This window comes from Tachyglossus aculeatus, chromosome 21 (genome assembly GCF_015852505.1).
Source record: "Tachyglossus aculeatus isolate mTacAcu1 chromosome 21, mTacAcu1.pri, whole genome shotgun sequence".
In the NCBI taxonomy this organism is placed as follows: Eukaryota; Metazoa; Chordata; class Mammalia; order Monotremata; family Tachyglossidae; genus Tachyglossus; species Tachyglossus aculeatus.
In genome coordinates this window covers 22,295,338-22,321,342 of record NC_052086.1, presented here as the reverse complement: position 1 = coordinate 22,321,342, position 26,005 = coordinate 22,295,338, and the positions used below count along the sequence as shown (strand labels likewise).

Sequence of the window (26,005 nt, the reverse complement as noted above, 5' to 3'; positions counted from 1 at the left end):
GGAAGAATATAAGCCTTCTATATATAAGAATATAGAGAAGCAGCATGGCTCAGTGGAAAGAACCCGGGCTTTGGAGTCAGTGGTCATGGATTCAAATCACAGCTCCGCCAATTGTCAGCTGTGTGACTTTGGGCAAGTCATTTCACTTCTCTGTGCCCGTTACCTCATCTGTAAAATGGGGATTGACTGTGAGCCCCCCGTGGGACACCCTGATCACCTTGTATCCCCCCAGCTCTTAGAACAGTGCTTTGCACATAGTAAGTGCTTAACAAATGCCATTATTATTATAAGCCATGGGTCACTCCAATGGCCCTTCTCTTTTTTAATATGGTATTCATTAGCCACTTACTATGCATCAGGCACTGTACCAAGCACAGAGTAGACACAAGACAATCAGGTTGGACACAGTCCATGTCTCCTGTGGGGCTCACAGCCTTAATCCCCATTTTACAGATGAGGGAATTGAGGCATTTAGAAGTTGTGACTTGCCCAAGGTCACACAGCAGACAAGTGGCAGAGTGGGATTAGAACACAGATCTTCTGACTCCCAGGCCTGTGCTCTTTCCACTAGGCTCCAGCCCAATATTCTGGCCCTTCCAGCCCAGTATTCCATCTCCAATAATGGCCAAAGGACTCATGGAGGAACACTGAGATGGTTGTCTTCTTTTATGCCCATCCTAGTCTTTACGGATGTATCTTCTAACATCACTAACTCTTCACCCTATACCTTTTCCTCCAGTACCCCACGGTGGACCTCTTGCTCAAAATGTATCCAAAACCCTCCTACACCTGCTGATATTTGGGGCCTGAACCACTTGTTCTGCTCACCACCCACTGTGTGCAGAAGTGTTTCCCATTTTTGTTTCGGATCTACTCACCTGCCAGCTTCAATGGTTGTCCCTTCCCCTTGCTGTTATGGATTTAGTGAACAATAAATCCATATTTGCTCTGCCAACCCCCTCCGTAAGTTTGAAAGCTTCAGCCATTTCCCCATGTCCCCTCCGAAGGATGGAGGCTTCTGTAGAACTGGATGTAAGTGGGTATTTTAACTTATTTCTACTGCTCCTATGATTTTTTGGGAACTTTCTGCAATAATCTTTTCTTTTCTATCTGCTTCCAATCTCCAGATAGATGGAGGGTTGTGGAGGCAGATGGAATTGCTTAGGGAACGTTTTTTTTTTTAATGGTATTTGTTAAGTGCTTATTATGTACTAGGCACTGTTCTAAATACTGGGCTAGATACAAGCTAATCAGGTTGGACACAGTCCCTGTCCCACATGAAGCTTCCAGTCTTAATTCCCATATAGATGAGGTAACTGAAACTCAAGAGAAGTGAAAAGAATTGCCCAAGGTCATACAGCAGACAAGTAGTGGAGCCTGGATTAGAACCCAGGTCCTTCTGACTCCCAAGCTCATGCTCTGTCCACTAGGCCATGATAAAGAGTGGAGCCCAGGATCTCAATTTCCAGCCTGCACTCAATGATTGGTACACTTCTTATGCCCGGAACGAAAGCTTTATGGGGTGCCATCTTGGCTGTTCACTCAGGTTGGGATTACTGTCCCTATCTCTCTCATCATGCAAAAAATTAGCCCCAGCCTCCCAAAGCCTTTTATTGCACCTCAACAGCCTTGCCGAAACAGTCCATTCTCCCATCACTCAGGTTAATAAAGAGGTGACAATGGAGTTGGCTTCCCCCTCCACCCCCTGAAGCATGCAGGGGCCCAAGAACTGAAACTGAAAATCCACCAGAAAGCAGAGGAGAACAGGATGAGATGAGGAGGCCCCCAAATCAATCCAATTCAAATCCCGATTCCCCTTGAAGACTTCTTCCTCCTTTCATAATTGTTTCTTTTCTTTTCTCTTTGCTTGGTGCCTGACTCACCTAACCCTCATCAGATCACATCCCAGACTGAGCCCCCTTTTTCCTCTCCTCCTCCCCATCCTGCCCGCCCTACCTCCTTCCCCTCCCCACAGCACCTGTGTATATGTTTGTACAGATTTATTACTCTATTTTACCTGTACATATTTACTATTCTATTTATTTTGTTAAGATGTGTATCTAGCTTTATTTCTATTTATTCTGATGACTTAACACCTGTTCACATGTTTTGTTTTGTTGTCCATCTCCCCCTTTTAGACTGTGTGCCTGTTGTTGGGTAGGAACTGTCTCTATATGTTGCCAACTTGTATTTCCAAGTGCTTAGTACAGTGCTCTGCACACAGTAAACACTCAATAAATATGATTGAATGAATGAATGAATCCCCTCCCTCCTTGGACACTCTCCCTTCTCCACCCTGTGTCCCTTCCAGATTGCCTCTCTAGTCCGAGAATCCCAGTCCCCACCAGCCATACTCAAGCATTTGTTTATCCTATGAATTATGCATCTGTACTTCTACCCTGGCACTTTTTGTCATGCAATTTTGATCTCTTTGTACCATATTTAAAGCCTAAGTTTCTATGGCTGCAGCAAACTAACAGAAATAGCCTGTCTGGGCCTGGATGTCTGGGCCTTGGCCCCAACCCTACTCTCACTTGGCTGTGTACTCCTCAAACACTCTGATACTCACCCCAGCCCCACAGCACTTGTGAACATAACCTATACTCTACTATTTCTCTTAATTTATTTTAGTGTCGGCTCCATGTGGGCAGGGATTGTGTTAGCCGATTCTTTGGTATTGCACTTTCCTAAGTGCTTAGTAGAGGGCTCTGCACTCAGTAAGTGCTCAATAAATAGCATTAATTGATTCCCCCCTGCTTTTTCCCCTTTCCCTGTCAGCACCCCTGCCCTTACTCCTACACCAATTTCGGTTCCATCCCCCGCTCCCTCCGTAGCTGGACTCAGTCTCCCCAGAGGCCAGCTCTGCCACTGTTTGTTTCCCCCAGATACCTTGATGGTTTTGGCTCCTAGACCCTGACCCTTCTGCCTCTTCAACGCTGGCCTCCTTTTCCCACCTGCTCATCCTCATCTTCTCTCTTCTTTTCAGTGGCATTTGTTAAGCACTTACTAGAGACACAGTCCATGTCCCACATGAGTCTCAGAGTCTTAATCCCCATTTTACAGATGAGTTAACTGAGGCGCAGAGAAGTGAAGTGACCTGCCCAAGGTCACACAGCAGACAAGAGGCAGAGCCGGGATTAGAACCCAGGTCCTTCTGACTCCTAGGCGTGTGGTCTGTCTACCAGATCATGTTGATTCTATTCAGCTTAAAGCACTCAGTAGCCCCAGAAGCCTTGTGGACCCAAGATGAGCATAGAGAAGCAGTGAGGTCTAGTGGATGGAGCTTGGGCCAAGGAGTCAGAAGGACCTGGATTCTAGTCCCGGCTCCGCCGCTTGTCTCCTGTGTGGTCTTGGGAAAGTAACTTCACTTCTCTGTGCCTCAGTTCCCTCATCTGTCAAATGAGGATTAAGGCTGTGAGCCCCGTTTCGGTCATGGACTGTGTCCAACCTGATTAGCTTGTATCTACCCCAGTGCTTAGTTCAGTGCATAGTAAGCGCTTAACAAATTTTATTAAAAAAAAAAAATACGAACGTGACCCCGATGGGTCCAACATAGATGCAGTACTGGGTCAGATTAGCGTATCCAACCAGTATTCCGATTCCATCAGTGACTTGGAGGAATAATACAATATCCAACTCATGGTTAGAGATGTTAACAGCCAACATCTTTAACTCTTCCCTCTCCAAAAGCCTTCAGTAAAAACCCCTCCCCCCCGGGAAACATGCCTTGGCTAGTTTTTCCCTCTCTAGTCATTTCATCCCTTCAGTCAACAGAGCAGCTGTTTTCTTATTCCGTTTATTCATCTTTTTGTTTGCTTTTGTTTTTCCCTATTGTATGTCTTTCCAAACTTCTTCCTCTTGTATATATTCAGTCTGGGTCTGCCGGCTCCTTGAGGGCAGGGACCTCCTCTTTGACTCTTATTATGTGCTTCATAGCTCCCAGTTCAGAACTGTGCACACCATTTGTGCTCAGAAAATGTCGATGTTCATGATAACCCACTTGTGTTCATCATCAAGTAATCATTTACTTGAAGATTATTATTGGCTCCTGATCCGAAAGTCTGATCTTGTGGGGTGTGGGGTGGGACTGAAAGGGGCCTCAAGGATCAGGTGGCTGGACCAGCTCAACTTTCTGAAGTAGAACTGGGCCCAGTGGACCCCATATAACTCCCTTCAATGGCCAGTTCACTCCCCACTCCTCCCGCTCCAGAGCTACCCACCTAGGCCCTTCCCTAGCCAAACCACCCTTGAGTCCTGACACTCCCTTCTTTTTGGCATGGTGATAGTAATAATAATTATGGTATTTGTTAAGTACTTACTACGTACCAGACACTGTACTAAGTGCTGGGATAGATACAGGCAAATCGGGTTGGACACAGTCCCTGTCCCATGTGGGGCTCACAGTCACAACCCCCATTTTACAGAGGAGGTAACTAATAATAATAATAATAATAATGGAATTTATTAAGCGCTTACTATGTGCAAAGCACTGTTCTAAGCGCTGGGGAGGTTATAAGGTGATCAGGTTGTCCCATGGGGGGCTCACAGTCTTAATCCCCATTTTACAGATGAGGTAACTGAGGCCCAGAGAAGTTAAGTGACTTGCCCATAGTCACACAGCTGACAGTTGGCGGAGCCGGGATTTGAACCCATAACCTTGGATTCCAAAGCCCATGCTCTTTCCACTGAGCCACGCTAAGTCACGGAGAAGTGAAATGACTTGCCCAAGCTACACAGCAGACAAGTGGCGGAGCTGGGATTAGAACCCATGACCTTCTGACTCCCAGCCTTGGGCTCTATCCACTTCACCACACTTCTTCCCATGCAGTGCCCCGCACACAGTAAGCACTCAATAAATCCCATTTTTTCAATGAAATTTGTTATGTGCTTACTATATGCTAGGCATTGTTCTAAACGCTGGGGTAGATACAAGCTAATCAGGTTGGACAAAGTCCCTGTCCCATATGGGTTCTCATAGTCTTAATCCCCATTTTACAGATGAGATAACTGAGACACAGAGAATGAAATGTCTTACCCAAGGTTACACAGCAGCAGATTGTGGAGCTGGGATTAGAACCCAGGTCTTTCTGATTTCCAGCCCATGCTCTCTCCACTAAACCACGCTGCTTCTCAATCAGTTGATTGATTATTAGCAAGCCAGAGACATCATCACCATTGAGGGCAGGAGCTGGTCTTGCCACCTCCTCTGCATCAGTCAATGGCTCGTTCAGCTTTCTAGTTACGGGGTTGGAATGCGAGTCCGTCAATCAATCAGTGGTATTATGGAGCACTGACTGGGTGCAGAGCACTGTACTAAATGCTTGGGAAAATACAATATTACAGAGTTGGTACACACAATCCCCAACCTCCAGAAACTCAGCAGCATCCTCTACAAGACTCTATTCACAGTGGATTTCCAACTAATGCTCTTATAAATTACTTGTTCATATTAATGTCTGTCTCCCCCTCTAGACTTTAAGCTTGTTATGGGCCAAGAACCCATTGGCTAATTCTGTTGTATTGTACTCTCCCAAACACTTAGTATAGTGCTATGCACATTGTAAGTGCTCAATCAATATCATTGATTGGTTGATTAAAAGAAGCTTTCCTTTTTAAAAAAAGTTTTAAAAAAATTATTTGTTAAGCGCTTACTATTGTACTAAGCACTGGGGTGGATACAAACTAATTAGATTGGGCACAGTTCATGTCCCATCTGGGGCTCACAGTCTTAATCCCCCTTTTACAAAAGTTGAGGTAACTGAGGCCAATGTGTTGCCAATTTGTACTTCCCAAGCGCTTAGTACAGTGCTCTGCACATAGTAAGCGCTCAATAAATATGATTGATTGATTAATTGATTGATTGAGGCATAGAGAAATGAAGTGACTTGCCCAAGGTCACACAGCAGACAAGTGGTAGAACTGGGAATAAAACCCAGGTCCTTCTGACTCCCAGCCCCGTGCTCTAACCATTAGGCAACCCTGCTTCTTTCTTCCTTGTTGCTCAGCGTGAGTAGGCAGTTGATGTTTCAGGAGACTCTAGAGGGGAGAGGCAATTGAAGCAGATGTCACTGGAGTGCTCTGAGGTCAGCGGGGCCCAGCTCCCCATGGTGGAGCTCCTAGAATTGGCTCGGGCCTTCTGCCGCTGCTTTTCCTGCTTTCATTTAGAGAAGATATGTTTTCCAGATCTCTTCCCCCCACACACAAAGGGAAGGTCGTTGCAGCCTGGTTTTGATATTGAGTGTCTCCTTCTCCAGCTCTTCTCTCTCAGAGAAGGGGAAAGCCTGCCCTGGCTGTCAGCAGGTCTGAGAATGAGGAGTCTGTAACTGATGGAGATGTACTCTACAGAAAGCTCCTTCAGGGGCTCTAATTCATTTTCGAGACATTTAAGAATAACAAAATGTTTTAATGATTTCTTAGGGGAATTAGGAAGACATATTTTTGTTCTCATTAAATTTTATCCTGAGATACAAGAACCAAATGTCAGATCTGTTTCCAGAGCTGTGAGCTTCTCCTCCACCACCCCCCACCAACCGCCGCCACACACTCCACCTCCCCCCCAGTTCCCTCCTTGAATCTTCCTTAAAATTTTGCCCGAACAAGAGGCTCTCCTGTTTTTATATTTCTTGACAGGCAAATTATTTGTCGAATACTGTTTTCTGAAGCAACACAAGTCCTGATTCAACATTTTTGTTTTGAATGGCTGCTGTCAACACAAATCTTTTGCAGAGAATGCTATATAGTCTGATTGCTCAGCAAGTATTTTGATAAGTGTGCTGGCTGTATGTCTGTAATTACGAAAGAAAATCGTAAATCTTTTTGATATTGTTCACACAGATGTGGCGTGAAGTGAAAAAAAAGAGCAGTAAAACGTGTTAAAAGCATAATTAATGTCATTGTTGTCGAGGATGATTTGATTTAAACCTCACTCTGACTTATGTATCGGTGACAGCTGATTTCTTTATTGTGCTCATTGAATCACTAGGTACCGACCTGAGCTTAAGAAAGCTAACTTGTTAACTGAGTGATTAGTTAAAATAGAGAAAGTACAAGGGCAACTGGAAAAACATGCCATAGAGATGAGGTGGGGAGAGGTGTGAGGCATTGATGCTTTTTTTCCTTCTGTTTTTATCTTAAACAGAGTCATTTGAGCACTTTGATCTGTGTGAATTTTAAGTTTGGGGGACTTGATAAGCTTTGCTAGGGATTTTGTCAGTTTGCTGAAGCCCTGGGATTGAGAATTCCTGGTTCTAAACCTCAACTTGGGTGCTAATTTCTAAACTGGAAGCCTTGTAAATCAGGAGTGGTGCTGGCTGCCCCTCCCTCCATCCCCATTCAGCCATTGATACCTGTAAAGTTTTCAAGACCTTGCCTTGCATGAAGAGGAATGTTCTGTGTTCAATTAAAGAGTTGTGTGCTTGTGATCTAGTGGAAAGAGCAAAAGCTTGGATTTTAATCTTGACTCTGAAACCAATGGTCCGTGTGACTTTGGGCAAGTCACTCAGCTCGTCTGGGCCAAAGTTTCAATATATGGGAATAACAACACATGCCCCTTTATATCTTTTAGGGGTGTGAGGCTCTGTGAGAAATTCTGTAATACAAGAGCCTTACATAAATTCCAAATTTTCATCAAATGCAGCGATCAAAGATCACAGTTTACTGCAGCCAAAATATAATATGTGTGTGTGTGTGTGTGTGTGTATGTGTGTGTGTTTGCCCATTCATATATGTAGATAATGAAGAAGACTTGGAAGTGAAGCACAGATCCACAGACTTAAGTGCTTTAAAAATTAAGTTTGTGGGCAGGAGAGAATTTTAATAAAAATTGAAATGGTGACCTCCAGGTCAGTTACGCCACTCTTTCCGACTTTATGACCCTTGGCCACCAGAATCACCTTGGCTCTGATACTACCAAGTATGAGAATTGCTGATAACATCCCTGCAGGCTAATAAACATTTTTTGTAGTTAATCAAATTCTTTTTGAACCTTTCCTGGCCACCTCCCAGCTGGGACTTCGTGTCCTTCCCTGATCCGAAGGTGTTTATGAAAGGGCTCCCTGTCAGTCCAGATAACTGCAGATGGTCCTAAGGATGATGGTTAATGTCCGAAGTCGATGCTACGTGACAGATCCCACTATCGACATGGGAACCTGGGAAGTAGCCAGTGTGGTGGTAGAAAGGGCCAAGAGGCAGCTGCTAGTGCACGACATGGAACCCGATACGTGGTTCAGAGATCGCTGATGGTTCACAAGGAAAGAGGGTGCCAGAGAAGGCAGAAGTCAAAGACTCTCTGACTCAGAGCTCGAATTGGACCTGGGTTGGGCAGCTTTGCCAGAAAAACCTACCTAATCTAGGGCATTTCCCAGTATGTGACTCTTGGGCTCAGCCGTCTGTCAGCTGACATCCAGGATTTCTGTAATAATAGTAACAATAATTGTGGTATTTTTTAAGCATTTACTATGTACCAGGCACTGTACTAAGCACTGGGGTGGGTACAAGCACATTGGGATGGACACAGTCCCTTTCCCATGTGGGGCTTACAGTCTCAATCTCCATCCTACAAATGAGGTAACTGAGGCGCAGAGAAGTGAAGTGACTTGCCCAAGGCCATACAGCAGACAAATGGCAGAGCCAGAATTATAAGCCATAACCTTTTGATTCCCAGGCCCGTGCTGTATCCACTATGCCATGCTGATTCTCCTATGCCATGTATCTTACTTTGGATTTGTCAAGTGTTTGTATGTGTCCAACACCCCCTCTAATCCACCACCCCTATGAAACAGATATTCGTAGTGGAGAGAGTACAGGCCTGGGACTCAGAAGGTCATGGGTTCTAATTCCGGCTCCGCCAGTTTTCTGCTGTGTGACATTGGACAAGTCACTTCATTTCTCTGTGCCTCAGTTACCGCAACTGTAAAATGGATTGAGACTGTGAGCCCCATATGGGACAGGCACTCACCTGCTTGTATCCACCTCAGCACTTAGAACAGTGCTTGATACATCATGAGCACTTATCAAATACTATAATTACTATTATCCCCGTTTTTCAGGTGAGGAAGCTGAGGCCCTAAGTGGTTAAGTAACTTGCCCAAGGTCACAAAAAGGTCAGTGGCAGAATTGGGACTAGAACCTAAGTTCTCTGACTCCCGGACCTGTGGCCCTTTCCATTAGACCACAATGTCTCTGCATGTGTTCCCTGAGTGTTAGAAGTTATATTCTATCTATTCCCACTGAGATCGCTCGTTAGACAAGAGGTTAATCCCCGTAACCCATTCAGACCTTAATTGAATTCATTCATTTAAAGGCTTTATAAAAACACATTCATTGTCTATTTGGCACAGTTGCATTTGGGTGTCAAGGAGAAGCTGTATTGGTCTGTTTAGTTTCATTGGCATCCGTCTGGAGGCTTAGAAGGATTAGATGACCAAGAATCCTCTTCCAAGGATTTCTGTGGAAGTTGACCCACCCTTTTTCTTAGAAGTTAGACACTAGGGTGACAGTGTTCTTGGCTCCAATTCAAACCAGTGGCTAAATGCCAGAAGATCAACATTATCATTCTGGGTCAGACCAATGGCCTAGGCAGTCCATACTCTGTCTTTGTCAGTGGCTGCAAAGAATACCTGGAGAATCAGGGTGCTGGTTGTCAATCTTGCATTCTTAGAAGCTACCACCTGACTTTTCCTCCAATAACTTAAATTGGACCTCTCACCTATTAAATTTGTCTAAACCCATCTTGAACCTTAAAGTATTTCTGCTTGCACAGCTTCCGGTGGAACTAAACTGTGCTTACTGCCCATTGTGTGAAGAAGTGTTTACTTTTGTCTGTTTTGAACCTACCTCCTTCAAGCTTCAGTGGATTTGCCATAGTCTTCCGTTGTGGAAAAACATATGGAATAATAATTCTATGTTCTTCCTTACTGCCCACTTCCATAATTTTGTACTCTTCTGTCTAGTTCCCTTGTTATCCGGACTAAAGAATCCTAATCTTTTTGTACGGTTGCTGCTCCATCTCCACGATCAGTCAGTTGCTTTTTGGAAGACTCAATGCTTCTTTCCAAAGAACAAAGTCTCACCAAGTCTTTGGTGCAAGTTGAGGGCTACTGGCAGGAAATGGACTTGCTCTAAATATATGTATGGCTAGGTCAGAAATGGGACCCAGGAGTCCAGATTCCCAGACTCCTAGGTGACAGTCCCAGGTCTTGAGAAAATTACATACGGTTTTCCTTCATTATTTGCCTTCTTCCCAGTGGCCTCAAAAGTTCAGTCAGCAACACAAGGCCCTCTAGACTGTAAGCTCGTTATAGGCAGGGAACGTGTCTACCTATTCTGTTATATTGTATTCTTGCAAATGCTTACTGCAGTGCTCTGCACATAGTAAGCGCACAATAAATTGCATTAATGGACCGACTGATCTTATACAGATGAGACATTGGGATTTTTAGAAGCAGTGTGGCCTAGTGGAAAGAGCACGGGCGTTGGAGTCAGAAGGACCTGGGCTCTAATCCCAGCTCTGCCACTTGTCTGCTGTGTGACCTTGGGCAAATCACTTCACTTCTCTGGGCTTCAGGTACCTAATCTATAAAATGGGGATTGAGACTGTGAGGCCCCATGTGGGTCAGGGACTGTATCCAACCCTATTTACTTGTATCCCCCCAGTGCTTAGTGCAGCACTTGGCACACAGTAAGTGCTTAACAAGTATCAGGATTGTTATTATTATTATTATTTCACAGGTCCTAGGGCTGTTATGATCCTTCCCAGCCCTGACAAAGTACTGAAGGCCATGGGGAGTTGGGGGTGCAGCGGCGGTGGGGGGGGCTGGGGGGGCACCGTAGAAATTGACACCTGTCTGGCTCGGCATAGAAAGGGCAGATTTGGATGGGGAAGGTGTGGGCGTTTGGCCCAAGGCCATCCTGAACCTGTAGACCCCCAAGGCATCAGGGTAGTTCCGTGACAGGAATCTGGGTTCCCCTCAAGGTGGTCCCAAGAATCTTGGGATCATTCAGACCTCAGATGCACTCTAGATCAACCTGAATTCCAGATCAGTCATAGAACAACTGAAGTTTCCTCAGGGTCTTCCGGAAGAGGGGTTAATTCATCAATCAGTGGTATGTATTGAGTGCTTATGGTATGCAGAGCACTGGCCCCATGCATGGCAGATCACAGTACACTGGGTAGATACAAAATCTGCCCTCAAGGAATTTACTGTCTATTGGGAATATCTGGGGTCTCAGTATGTTGATTAAGGCTGCTCTAATTCAGCCTTCCTGCACCCCATCCTCAAGTCTGGGGCAGGATCCCGGGGCAAAGAGGGCAAGGGGAAGCAAGATGCTGATCCACAGGGATTCTCCCCATGGTGTCTTCCTAGACCTCAGACTTTTTCTCTGTACCTCTCCCTCGGTGGAAATGTGAACACAAGCCACTTAGCAAGCAGGAGAAAAGCAAGTGAGAGAGCTCCTGATTCCCCATCTCTTTTTTTTAATTATTATTTTATGGTATTTGTTTAAGGCCTTACCATGTGCAAGGCACTGTACTAAGCGCTGAGGATTTTATTTTGTTAATATGTTTGGTTTTGTTCTCTGTCTCCCCCTTTTAGACTGTAAGCCCACTGCTGGGTAGGGACTGTCTCTATATGTTGCCAACTTGTACTTCCCGAGCAGTTAGTACAGTGCTCTGCACACAGTAAGCGCTCAATAAATACGATTGATTGATTGATACAAGCTAATCAGGTTGGACGCAGTCCATGTTCCATGTGGGACTCACAATCTTAATCCCTATTTTAGAGATGAGTTAACTGAAGCCCAGAGAAGTGAAGTGACTTGTCCAAGGTCTCACAGCAGACAAGTGGCAGAGTCAGGATTAGAACCCAGGTCCTCTGACTCCCGGGCCCATGCTCTTTCCACTAGGCCACGCTGCTTCTCAACCTCCTCTCCAACCTCCTCAGCAGCCTAAATAATCCCCAACTGCTGAAGCGGCCTGTCACAGGGCCCTTAATCGCCCAGTATTAAGGTTGCAAAATATGAGTATGTTCAGGGAAAATTGCACAGGAAGCGCATCCTCTATCGTAAAGTTCAGATTAAAGGATCAAAGTTTGACTGAGGTTGTAACCACCGACTTTTTAACCACTCTTGGCCCTCCCCTGTTTCCCCGTACGCAGCCTGGCCCAGAGAATGCGAAGGCTTCTTTCAGTCATATTTTAGAAGGGGCTCCAGCAGAGCTCGGCATTTAAATGTTTGAAGGCAGCATCGAGGACCTTGTCTTTTTGCTCTTCCCTTCAAAAAATTAAAAAAAAACTCCTTCTGCTCCACCCAATCTGGTAGGACTGTTAGGAGCTGTCTCTTTCACCATCCCCTTGTAGATACCTAAAAAACATCCTATAGCATCAGCTAGTGGCTAAAGGCGGAATCGATGATTTAACGAGAGTCCCCTGGCAGAATCTTTTGAAAGACTTATATTAAAATATTACAAATCCTTTGCTAGCCTTCTCAGGAGGCTCAAAACTAATGTAATCAGAATGAATTAGTCATTTTATTAAGCAGTTTATGCATAAAGAACAGGTCGGTGACAGCACTACAAAGTCAATTCCAGGTCTCAACAACTTTCCCCCCTCCTAACCAGTCAGCAGTTCAACCACCTTGAACGCTCATATTTGATCATCCATGTCAGTACGAGGTGTTTATCAAATCAAAGGATTTTCTGCATTTAAAAAAGTTCTGATTTTTTTTCTCCAAGTTGGATCTGAGACAGGTTGATTTGTGCTGCCACTGGCCCTGTCTATATATTGACCTGGAACAGTTTAGTGCACAGATTATATAAACTGTCGGCCCACGCCTGTTCTCGCCTGGCGAAGCTGCAGCCTTCGCCGAGCTCTCAGCAACTGAATTGAGCTGCCGGATTGAAGTGGGGAAAAAAAATAAACCGACCTGTCACCAAATGCTCACATCTCAGGGTAGAGGAAGGAAAACTTTAGAAAATGAGTCAACAGAATTTCCACCAAGACAAGGCAGCTGAAAGGCACAAGGGAGAAATGCTGATCCAGGCACAATCTTGCAGTTGTTGGATTGGACAGAGGACTTGCAGAAATGTTTTCCCCAGTGTTACATAAGGGGATGAGAGCTCCTTTGCCGGAAAAGGCCACTGGGCCTGTTCCCTAAGCTGCATCCTGCCGAGGTCCGTGCTCAATTCCTGAGAGGGCGGTCAAGACTGTGGAGCGGTGGGGTGCAGCATAGGCAAGTGGGCATGGAGTTTGAGTGGTCAGAACTCTTTCTGGAAATGATAATGGTGGTAATAATGATGGTATTTGTTAAGCGCTTACTATGTGCCAGGCTCTGAACTAAGCACTGGGGTGGATACAAGCAAATTGAGTTGGACACAGTCCCTGCCGCATGTGGAGCTCATAGTATCAGTTTTACAGATGAGGTAACTGAGGCCCAGTGAAGTGACTTGCCCAAGGACACACAGCAGAAAATTGGCGGAGCCAGGATTCGAACACATGACCTTCTGACTCCCAGGCCTGGGCTCTATCCAGTATGTCATGGGAACTCAGGGGTTGGGATCAAGCCTGCAGACTCTACACCAACAATGTAGGCCATGTGACAGAATAAAGCCATTTGGTTTCAGTATCCAGGGGAATGGACATTTCCCACTGGTAGAAGTATTTTTAAAATAGTTATCAAGCACTTACTAGGTACTAAGAACTATCCTAAGCATTGGACTAGATTCAAGATAATCACATCAGTCCCTGCCCCCACATGGGGCTCACAGACTAAGAGGGAGGGAGGGGTGGTAGCATATCCCCACTTCTTACAGATGAGGAATCCGAAGCCCAGAGAGTTTAAATGACTTACCCACAGTTACACAGCAGGCAAGTGGTGGAGCAGGGATCAGAACTGTGGTCTCCTGGTTCCTCTAGACTGTAAGTTTATTGTGGGCAGGGAATATGTCTGTTTATTGTTATAGTGTACTCTCCCAACTGCTTAGTAGAGTCCTCTACACCCAGTCAGTGCTCAATAAATACAATTGAATGAAATATGACTGAATGGTTCCCAGTCCTGGGCATTGTCCACTAGGCCTTGCTGCTTCCCAGTGAATTCATTCATTCATTCAATCGTATTTATTGAGTACTTACTGGGTGCAGAGCATTGTACTAAGCGCTCAGGAAGTACAAGTCAGCAACATATAGAGACAGTCCCTACCCAACGGGCTTACAGTCTAGAAGGGGGAGACAGACAACAAAACAAAATGTGTAGACAGGTGTCAAAACCGTCAGAATAAATAGAATTACAGCTATATGCACATCATTAACAAAATCAATACAGTAGTAAATATGTACAAGTAAAATAAATAGAGTAATAAATCTGTACAAATATATTAAAGTGCTATGGGGAGGGGAAGTGGTAGGGCGGGGGGGGATGGGGAGGAGGAGAGGAAAAAGGGGGCTCAGTCTGGGAAGGCCTCCTGGAGGAGGTGAGCTCTCAAAAGGGCTTTGAAGGGTTTTGAGAAGCAGCGTGGCTCAGTGGAAAGAGCCCGGGCTTTGGAGTCAGAGATCATGGGTTCAAATCCTGGCTCTGCCACTTGTCAGCTGTGTCTTTGGGCAAGTCACTTAACTTCTCTGTGCCTCAGTTACCCCATCTGTAAAGTGGAGATTAAGACTGAGCTCCCCGTGGGACAACCTGATCACCTTGTAACCTCCCCAGCGCTTAGACCAGTGCTTTGCACATAGTAAGTGCTTAATAAAATGCCATCATTATTATTATCATTGTTATTCTTAAGGGAGGAAGAGAGCTAGTTTGGCGGATGTGTGGAGGGAGGGCATTCCAGTCCAGGGGAAGGACATGGGCCCAGGGATCAACTGCAGGACAGACGAGAACGAGGCACATTGAGGAGGTTAGCGGCAGAGGAGTGGAGGGTGCAGGCTGGGCTGGAGAAGGAGAGAAGGGAGGTGAGGTAGGAGGGGCGAAGTGATGGAGAGCTTTGAAGCCGAGAGTGAGGAGTTTTTGCTTTATTTGTAGGTTGACAGGCAACCACTGGAGATTTTTGAGGAGAGGAGTGACATGCCCAGAGCGTTTCTGTACCAAGATATCCAGGCAGCAGAGTGAAGTATAGACTGAAGCAGGGAGAGGCAGGAGGAAGGGAGATCAGAGAGGTGGCTGATGCAGTAATCCAGTCGGGAAAGGATGAGAGATTGAACCAGCAAGGTAGCAGTTTGGATGGAGAGGAAAGGGCAGATCTTGGTGATATTGTGGAGGTAAAACCAGCAGGTTTTGGTGACAGATTGGATGTGTGGGGTGAATGAGGGAGCGGAGTCGAGGATGACACCAAGGTTACGGGCTTGTGAGACGGGAAGGATGGTAGTGCCGTCTACAGTGACGGGAAAGTCAGGGAGAGGACAGGGTTTCGGAGGGAAGATGAGCTCAGTCTTGGGCTTACTGAGTTTTAGATGGTGGGCAGACATCCAGATGGAGATGTCCTGAAGGCAGGAGGAGATACGAGCCTGGAGGGAGGGAGAGAGAGCAAGAGCGGAGATGTAGATTTGGGTGTCATTAGCTGTGAGTGAGCCCTGAGGGAGTGTGAAGGCCCCTCATGGAAACATCATCAATCCCAGGCAGAGTAGACTGCCAACCTGATCTTTATTCCTGAGGCCCGAGGTTCTTGCTCAGGCTAAGCCATCTGCTACCAGACCTTCTCCCTTCCATTCCTGCTTATCCCTTGAAGACTCTTCTACATCTCTTTATTAATTATGATATTATGGTATGGTATTATAGTGTTTGTTTATTATGGTATTTGTTAAATGCTTACTATGTGTTAAGCACTGTTCCAAGCACTGAATCTCTGAAATCTTCAGCCCCTGTTTGGCCCTCAGGCGGCTAATAATTAATGATGTGGGTTTTGTTAAACACTTAACATAGAATAGGCACAAGCTAATCTAGAAGGTAAGCTCCTTGGAGGCAGCGTGCAGGTCTACCAATTCTGTTGTACTCTCCCAAGAACTTAATTCAGTGCTCTGCACACAGTTAGTGCCCAGTAAATACCATTCATTTATAATATGGTTGGACACCATCCCTGTCCCACATGGGGTCACACTCTAGGAGGGAGAACACATATTGAATTCCCATTTTACAGGCCAGTGGCAGAGCTGGCATTAGAACCCAGATCCACTGGCTCTCAGGCCTGCGCTCTTTCCACTAGGCCATGCTACTTCTCCATCTAAATTACTCTGTATATTTCTACACACAAATCCTTCCCTCCACCTATCTTTTTCTGTTACTCTGGCAGTTGCCAAATATCAGGACTTTGCTGTTAGCTAGATGATAGTTCTGAAAACCTGTTCTTTGGCTTCAGGATGATAGAAAGTTTCTACCAGGAGGGCCCAGAATGAGTTCCTCACCCAAGTCTTCTGGGACTGAGGTAAACACAGCCTTCACCTGAGGGAGCAGGGCCTCTGTACCCTGCCATCTTTATTTGTAGTTACAGAGAGGAGCCAACACTCAAGCCTGATATTTCCCTTTTTCAATTTATGTTCTTAGGAGCAACAGCTGATATTTAGCCAGTGCCTTAATTGTATTCCAGGACCAAGTAAGCAAGGAATTCTTTGATTCACCAGCTCCTAGTTTCTGGTGCCCTAGGTCCGTATAATATGACAGAATCTCATAGTTGTGTGGTCTCTTTAATATTTGTTTCCTAAAGAAGCAACTAAAAAGTTATTTCAAAACAAGAGCAGAGGGGTCCACAGCTTTCAGCCATTTGAGGGCTCTGGTAAGAAATTAGTTTCCTCACATTCTACAAAAATTGGGTGCTCAGCAATCTTGAGGAAGAAATAAATAAGGGAGTGCACCCTGGGAAGTTAATTGTAATCATCACTGTGTACATTTTAGAGCAGAGAGTTAAAAGAAACAACAACCCACCACCACATTTCTTGTAAGTCTAGGGATAATGCAAATATATTTGGATTGGGTTCCAAACCCTAGCTCACTGGGAGCACATTCATTCTGATGTGGAGAGAGCAAACCTCGTTTCTGCTAAAGGCTGAACAAGATTAAATGAATTTACAGTGCAGCATGAGGGATTTAATTTTAACCTACAGATGAACTTTCTATCTCTTAGGAGTTTGAACTTCTGAAACACATTACCAAAAGAAAGCAGTGTGGCTTAGTAGATAGAGCACAGGCCTGGGTGTCAGAAGGACCTGGGTTCTAATTCCGCTCCACCACTTGTCCGCCGTATGACTTTGGGTTTACCTTCTCTTACCTTAACTTCTCTTACCTCAGTTATCTCTTCTGTAAAATGGGGATTAAGACTGTGAGCCCCAGGTGGGACGTGGACTGTGTCCAACCTGATTAGCTTGTATCTACCCCAATGTTTACTACAATGCCTGGCATATAGAGTAAGTGCCTAACAAATATCATTAAAAAAAAAAAGGTTCATGGAGTCAGTTTCCTCCGAGATCTGTAGTGAAGATCAAGTAGTCATCTCTTGGAAATGGCACAAGTGTATTCAGTCAATCAAGGTATTTATTGAACACTTACTGTGTGCAGGGTACTATACTAAGCGCTTGGGATAGTTCAGTATGACAGAGTTGGTAGCCATAGTCCCTGCCCACAAGGAAGGGGGTGGACTGGGAAACCTATGAAAGTCTACACTTACCATAGAATTCTAGGTGCCTCTGATTCTATTCATTCATTCCCCTTATTGTATTTATTGAGCGCTTACTGGGTGCAGAGCACTGTACTAAGCACTTGGGAAAGTACAGTGCAACAATAAACAGTGACATTCCCTGCCCTTGATGAGCTCAGAGTGTAGCATAGGGGATTCAGACATCAATACAAATAAATACAATTACAGATATAATACAATTACAGATACAGATACAAATTCTAGACAGCTGAAGGAAAGGTCTTGATCTTCTTGATCTTTTTCATAGATTATTTTTGCATGGATACAGATACCTTCTTGGAGAGGGGAAGAGGGCCAAAATTGACAGGGAATGGATATGGGCAGGAGAATCAGAGGCAGCACAGTTGGAGATCTGAGTTTCAGGTGTCCTGTGACTATTTTTAAACATCAGCCACTGTTTTTCCCCTGGGGGTATAATAAGAACTCAAACCATTCTTCCTGACATTAAATAAGAGCACAATGGTATCACAGTGGGCTCCCCCTTTTGCTGTTGTTTACAGCTGTCTGTTAGAGAGCAAGAGGTATTGTTTTCTTTTCCCCCACCTCCTTTCTTCTCCCTGATTTCACAGCTCCTGAAACATAAAACTGTCTGCATTCACTGTGCTGTCAGCATTTACACTTTGGCTAGGGCAGAGGAAATGGTTTCAACAGGAAATTGCCCTGAACCCCATAACCAAATGGGGCTACATGACTGGCTCTGAACCTACATCCCTTCAGTCCTAGAACAGGTAAAAATGGTCTTACTGCCTGTAAGGGCTGGGGGAGGGGGAGAGCAGCATCAGGTTGAAGAGGAGACTGTAGTGGCCACCTCTGCATTCAGATCCTGTGCTGCTGTGGCTCCCTCTACTAGTACTACCAACCCCTGCTTCCCCTAACAAGTCTGCCCAGCCCTGGGAGTGTGAAATCAGTCAATCAATCCATTGTATTTATTGCACACGTACTATTTGCAGAGCACTATACTAATCACTTGGGAAGGTACACTATAACAGAGTTGGTAGACATGTTCCCTGCCCACAACGAGCTTACAGTCTAGAGGGTTGGAGGTCCCTCAATCAATCAATCAATCGTATTTATTGAGCGCTTACTGTGTGCAGAGCACTGTACTAAGCGCTTGGGAAGTACAAGTTGGCAACATACAGAGACAGTCCCTACCCAACAGTGGGCTCACAGTCTAGAAGGGGGAGACAGAGAACAAAACCAAACATATTAACAAAATAAAATAAATAGAATAGATATGTACAAGTAAAATAAATAAATAAATAGAGTAATAAATATGTACAACGATATATATATATATATATATATACCATTGCTGCTCCTGCTCTCCCTAATGCATTGGCATATTTCAATCAATCAAGCATATTCATTGAGCGCTTACTGTGTTCAGAGCATGATACTAAGCGCTTGAGGAAATACAGTGTAATAGAGAAGCAGCGTGAACTAGGGGATAGGGCACAGGCCTGGGATTCAGAGGACCTGGGTTCTATTCCCTGCTCCGCCACTTGTCTGATGTGTGACCTTGGGTAAGTCTGTTAACTTCTCTGTGCCTCAGTTACCTCAGCTGTAAAATGGAGATTAAGACTGTGAGCCCCATGGACTGTGTCCCACCTGATTAGCTTGTATCTACACCCAGATTAGTACAGTGCCTGGCTCATAGTGAGCACTTAGCAATAATAATAATAATAACAATAATAATAACAATAATAATAATAATGGTATTTGTTAAGTCCTTACTATGTGCCAGAGCTGGGGTAGATATGAGGTGATCAGATTGTCCCTCATGGAGCTCACAGGTTTAATCCCCATTTTCCAGATGAGGTAACTGAGGCATAGAGAAGTTAAGTGGCTTACCCAAGGTCACACAGCAGACAAGTGGCGAAGGCAGCATTAGAATGCATGACCTCTGACTCCCAAGCCCGTGCTTTTTCCACTAAGCCATGCTGCTTCTCTAACAAATACCATAAAAAAAAACAAAGTTGGTAGACATGTTCACTGTCCACAATGAGAGGAAGAGACAGACATTAATATAAGTAAATAAATTATGGATATGTACATAAGTGCTGTGGGGTTGAGGGACGCATGAATATTTATTCATTCAATCGTATTGAGTGCTTACTGTGTGCAGAGCATTGTACTAAGTGCTTGGAAAGTACAATTCAGCAGTAGAGATGATCCCTGCCCGCAATGGGCTTATAGTCTAGAAGGGGGAGACAGACATCAAAACAAGTAAACAGGCATCAGTAGCATCAATATAAATAAATAGAACTATAGATATATGCACATCAAAACAAGTAAGCAGGAATTAATATAAATAAATAGAATTATAGATATGTACATATATGCACAAGTGCTGTGGGGTGGGGGGGTAGAGCAAAGGGAGCGAGTCAGGATGATGGGGACGGGAGGGGGAGCTGAGGAAAAGGGGGGACTTAGATTGGGAAGGTCTCTTGGAGGAGGTAGCCTTCAGTAGGGTTTTGAAGTGGGGAGGTATGGTTGGTGGATTTGAGGAGGGAGGCCATTCCAGGCAAGTGGTAGGACGTGAGCCAGGGGTTGGTGGTGGCAGGATAGGCAAGAACAAGGCACAGTGAGAAGGTTAGCACCAGAGGTATGCAAATCCAAGTGCAAGAGAGATGCAGAATAGTGGGAGAAGAGGAAACGAGGCTCAGTGGAGGAAGGTCTCTTGGAGAAGAAGTCCTTTTAATAAGGCTTTGAAGGTGGGGAGAGTGATAGTTGTGAGGTCTTGGGTGCTTTTGGTGATGGAGATGGCATGGGAGGAATCTCTAGAACTTTAGGGAGTGTGGTATAACACCCACCCTCAGCCCCACACCACTCTTGAGCTGGCTCTGATAGAGTGAAATAAATAAAGCCTTTAATCAGTACTGCTGGTTTGCTTGCCCTGGGATATGTGGGCATATAGCTCTCTTCAAAACTGCCTTAACAAACTTTAGGGCATGTTACGGGATTACAGATCATCTGTCCATTTGTATTGGCTATGTAATAAATGCACGTAAGAAGAAAAATATTTTGAATTTGTATTACTCTTCCCTCCAAGGCCCTGAAAAGCCCACACATATTGTATTCCAGAACTTCTCCTCTTCCCCAGGAGGTAGCCGTAGATGATGTCCATTAGAATAATAATAATAATTGTACTTGTTAAACTAAGTGCCAAGAACTAAGACTCTAATCTTGTCCTGTAGACTGTAAGCTCATTCTCTAGACTGTAAGCTTGTTGTGGGCCAGGAATGTGTCTGCCAACTCTGTTATATTGTACTCTCCCAAGTGCTTAGTGCAGTGCTCTGCACATGGTAAGCTCTCAAAAAATATCATTGTTGATGATACAAGATAATCAGGTTGGACACAGTCAAGAGATAGGAGTCCAAAACTCAAGGCTGAATGACATCCCCTGCCATTTTCCTACTAGTGTGGATTAAGGGAATCCAGGATTCCTTTGGGAGGATGTAGCTGTGGGCAACCAAACCCTGAGCTATGGATTTTGTCTGATAACAAGAACCCCTAGGATGACCCCAGGGGTTCAGTACCTGTTCTTCCTCCCACTTAGACTATTCAATTCAATTCAGTTATATTTATAGAGTACTTGTTGTGTGTGGAGCACATTACTAAGCCCTTGGGAGAGTACAATATAACCATAAACAGACACATTCCCTGCCCATAATGAGTTTATAGTCTAGAAACGAGCTTATAGTCTAGACTGTGAGCCCCATATAGGACAGGGACTGTGTCTGACTTGATTACCTTATAAGTTTACCCGAGTCCTCAGAACAATGCTCTGTACTTAGTAAGTGCTAAATAACTACAATTATTAATTATTATATCTCTTTCAACACACTCACAAACACATGCACAAACATATCCCTGCAGACCCAGAAACACCCAGCAGGTCCCAAATAGAACCTGACCCCACAGAATCAATCAATCATTCACAGCGTGGCTCAGTGGAAAAAGAGCCCGGGCTTTGGAGTCAGAGGTCATGGGTTCAAATCCCGGCTCCGCCACGTCTGCCGTGTGACCTTGGGCAAGTCACTTAACTTCTCTGAGCCTCAGTTGCCTCATCTGTAAAATGGGGATTAAGACTGTGAGCCCTACGTGGGACAACTTGATCACCTTGTATCCATCCCCAGCGCTTAGAACAGTGCTCTGCACATAGTAAGCGCTTAACAAATGCCATTATTATTATTATTATTAGTATTATTATTCAATCAGTGGTCTATATTGAGCATTTTTTATGGTGTTTAAGTGTGTACTATGTGCCAGGCACTATAAGCAGCACTGGGTTAGGTACAAGATAATCAGATTGGAAACAGTCCCTGTCTCACATAGAGTTCACAGTCTTAGTCCCCATTTAACAGATGAGGTAACTGAGGCACAGAGAAGTGAAGCTACTTGCCCAAGGTCACACACAGACAAGTAATAATAATAATAATAATAATAATGGTATTTGTTAAGCACTTACTATGTGCCAAGCACTGTTCTAAGCACTGGGGTAGATACAAGGTAATCAGGTTGTCCCATGAGGGGCTCACAATCTTAATCCCCATTTTACAAGATGAGGCAACTGAGGCACAGAGAAGTGAAGTGATTTGCCCAAGGTCACCCAACAGACAGGTGGCAGAGACAGGATTAGAACACAGGTCCTCTGACTCCCAGGCTGTTCTCGGTCAACTAGGCCAGGCTGCTTACCCTGTCCTCCAGAGATCCTTCAAGAGGATTCCCTAGGTGCTTCAGTTCCAATCCAGTGGGACTGGACCCTAAATCACAGGGAGAGAAGCGATTAGACATAGGCACTTAAAAATGGAGAGACTGATGCCCGGAGAGGCTGAGTAATTTGCTCATTCATTCATTCATTCATTCATTCATTCAGTTGTATTTATTGAGCACTTACTGTGTGTAGAGCAACAACTAGTACAGACTAGTACTTGGGAAATTACAATGCACCAAAAGAGAGAGACAGTCCCTGTCCACAACAAGTGAGTCAGAGGCTGAGCCAGGAATGTAATATTCCAACCAAATATATATTGCCTTTACTGTGTGCACAGATTGTGGGATAACTAGTCCTATGTCTCTGCCTACCTGTATAGCAATTAGCTTACGACAGTTAGGTGAATGCATGCTCTTTGCAACCACCAACATGTTTACAATCAGTTGTAGCATTCATTCATTCAATCATATTTATCGAGCACTTGCTGTGTGCAGAACACTGTACTTAGCACTTGGAAAGTACAATTCAGCAATAGAGACACTCCCTGCTCACACCAGGCTTAAAGTCTTGAAGGGGGAAGACTGCCATCAAAACAAGCATATATACATCAAAACAAGTAAACAGCAGCAGTAGCTACCAAAAGTAAAACTGTTTGTGTGTATGTGTGCGTGTGCAGGCATGTGTGCATGCACATCTACATGTCACCTACATCTGTAATGTCCAGACTTCTGAACAAATATACTAGACAACAGTAGAGGAACAGTAAGAGATCCCTCCATCCCCCTGAAATACAAGGTGGAAGCTTGCACCATTTTTCAGCAGCAGCACATGTAAGTCTAGGGACAGGAAGTGGCCAAGATGCAGCCACCTAAGAGAGAGGGAAAATAGAATGCAATTCCCTGGGCTGGAGTGGGGACAAAACACCACAAAGAAGCCCCTGATCTTGGGAGAAGGACCACAGGCTCCCTCCTACTGCAGCCAAGCAGGGCCAGTTGGGAGACCCCTCAGCTAGCCCACTTCACTCAAACAGAAGGGATCCCAGGAGACAGATCCTAAAATACTGGGGGAATCTGTACCCTGGCCTGAATCTTTACTTGGTGGCAATCATTTTTTGCATTAGACTCCAGAGTAACCATCTTTCCCCGTGAGATACTTTGGGGCACCTTGTTCATGCAAGTATAGACCCTGTGCCTAGAGGGATTTCACACAAACCTGCTCTGCTTGTCGAAGATCAACCCCATGCATCCAGATGTCACTTAGGGACCAGGCGGATTTGCTTGCCTCCGGTTGGCAGTTCCAACTTGACTTCCTCCCTGAAGTGTCCATTCCCAAGAGGATGCTGTCTAGTTTTATTCTGGGCAGCAGCAGGGTCGCAGGTGGCCCTTCTCCAGAATTTTGGAATCAAGTCTGCCTTTCAAAGTCACCCCAGTGTGGAGGTTGTGGATGTTGTGTTGCAGTATCTCTGTGGACAGTCTGCCCAATTTGGAGCTGATACAAACCAGCCTTGGACTCCATGGCCTGCAGGTGAAGTTGCCAGGAGTTAACCCCTCAGCCAAAGTGGAGTAGGGAACCTCAAATTTTATTCCTTTTCTCCACTCACCCACTTCCTAAGGGAGCTTCTAGCTCTTCTAGTCTGTTAGCTCTGTTGTTGTAATTATTATTGTTATTACTATTATTGTTATTATTATATTGTACTCTCCTAAGCGCTTAGTACAGTCACTTAGTAAATACGATTGATTGATTATTATTATTATTATATGACAAGCACCAGGGGAGATAAAAGTTTATCAGGTCAGCTGCAATCTCTGTCTCACATGGACCTTACAGTCTAAATAGGAGGAGAAACAGACATTGAATCCCCATTTTACAGATGAGGAAACTGAGGCCCAGAGAAGTTAAGTGACTTGCCCAAGGCCACCCAGCAGGCAGCTAGCAGAGCTGGGATTAGAACCCGGATACTGTAACTCTCAGGCCCATGCTTTTTCCACTGGACCATGCTGCTGCTTCTGGGCAGGGATTATGTTTACCTATTCTAGTGTATCATACGCTCCCAACACTTCATACAGTGCTCTGCACCCAGGAAAGTACTCAATAAGTAGTACTGATTGATTGATTGATTGATTGATTGATCCTCACAGCCAACAGATAAATTCATGTATTTGCATCAGCCTTCTTTCTGATCTCCTAGCCTCCTGTCTCTCCCCTCTTCAGTCTATACTTCACCCTGCTGCCTGGATTATCTTTCTACAGAAACACTCTGGGCATGTCACTCCCCTCCTCAAAAATCTCCAGTGGTTGCCTATCAACCTTCACATGAAGCAGAAACTCCTCACTATTGGTTTCAAAGCCTTACATCACCTTGCCCCCTTCTATCTCACCTCCCTTCTCTCCTTCTATAGCCCAGCCCAAACACTCCACTCCTCTACCACTAACCTCCTCACTGTGCTTCTTTCTCACCTGTCCTGCCGTCGACCCCTGGCCTACATCCTAACCCTAGCCTGGAATGCCCTCCCTCCACACATCCGCCAAACTAGCTCTCTTCCTCCCTTCAGAGCCCTACTGAGAGTTCACCTCCTCCAGGAGGCCTTCCCAGACTGAGCCCCCCCTTTTCCTCTGCTCCTCCTCCCCTCCCCATCATCCCCACTCCCTCCCTCTGCCCTACCCCCTTCCTTTCCCCACAGCACTTGTGTATATTTGTACATATTTATTACTCTATTTTATTAGTGATGTGTATATAGCTATAATTCTATCTATTCTGATGGTATTGACACCTGTCTACTTGTTTTGTTTTGTTGTCTGTCTCCTCCTTCTAGACTGTGAGCCCACTGTTGGGTTGGGACTGTCTCTATATGTTGCCCATTTGTACTTTCCAAGCGCTTAGTACAGTGCTTTCCACACAGTAAGCACTCAATAAATACGATTGAATGAATAAACACCTCACTTGCCTATCCCACAACCTTGGCTCCATCATCCACCAATGTCCCAAAGCATAGCCACATCCCTGCCAGGGCTGCTGAAGATCTGCACCACATCCCTCATTCTGAAAGGGGGACTCTAATGGGCTTGCACCCCAGCTCTAGGACTGAATGCTTCACCGCAGAAATTAGCGGTTGCCCATACAGAAGGAATGAGGCCTTAAACCTAATGAAAATCAGGCAGTGAGCCTTAAAGATATTCAGTGTAGTCTGCCACTCCTTTCAATTCCTGTGGTTTAATTTTCATGGGGCTTCAGGGGTGGGACACCCTGGAACATTTGTTGGAGGCAGGTAGATGCCTACATTCTCTTAGCCAGAGGGATGGGGAGCAAAAGGAGAAAGAAAGTCTGATTTGGAGGGGAAGAATGCTGGCAGGACAGATAGCCTTTGGCCAGAACTCCTGCAGCCTCATGGTTTGTGGAAACTAATGGGGAGGTTTGCCTGGCCCCTCTACAAGATACCTGGTTGAGGGAAGCCAGGATGGAGATGCTTTCGAAGCAGCCTCCTGAACTGATCCTTTGGCCACAATTTCCATCTTCCGTCTTAACCTCCCAATCAGGAGGCATTTCTTCCAGACACACAGCGGGGATCTTGGGTGGTGAAGTTCCATTGCTCTCGGAAAAGTGGTAACGATCCAGCACACCG

At 45.1% G+C, this 26,005-nt stretch overlaps 1 protein-coding gene across 2 annotated transcripts in view; it reads left to right on the top strand.

Moving 5' to 3' along the window:
- CUX2 (cut like homeobox 2) overlaps positions 1-26,005 on the top strand; it is a 350,576-nt gene that overhangs the window by 270,871 nt on the left and 53,700 nt on the right. The window lies entirely within an intron of this gene.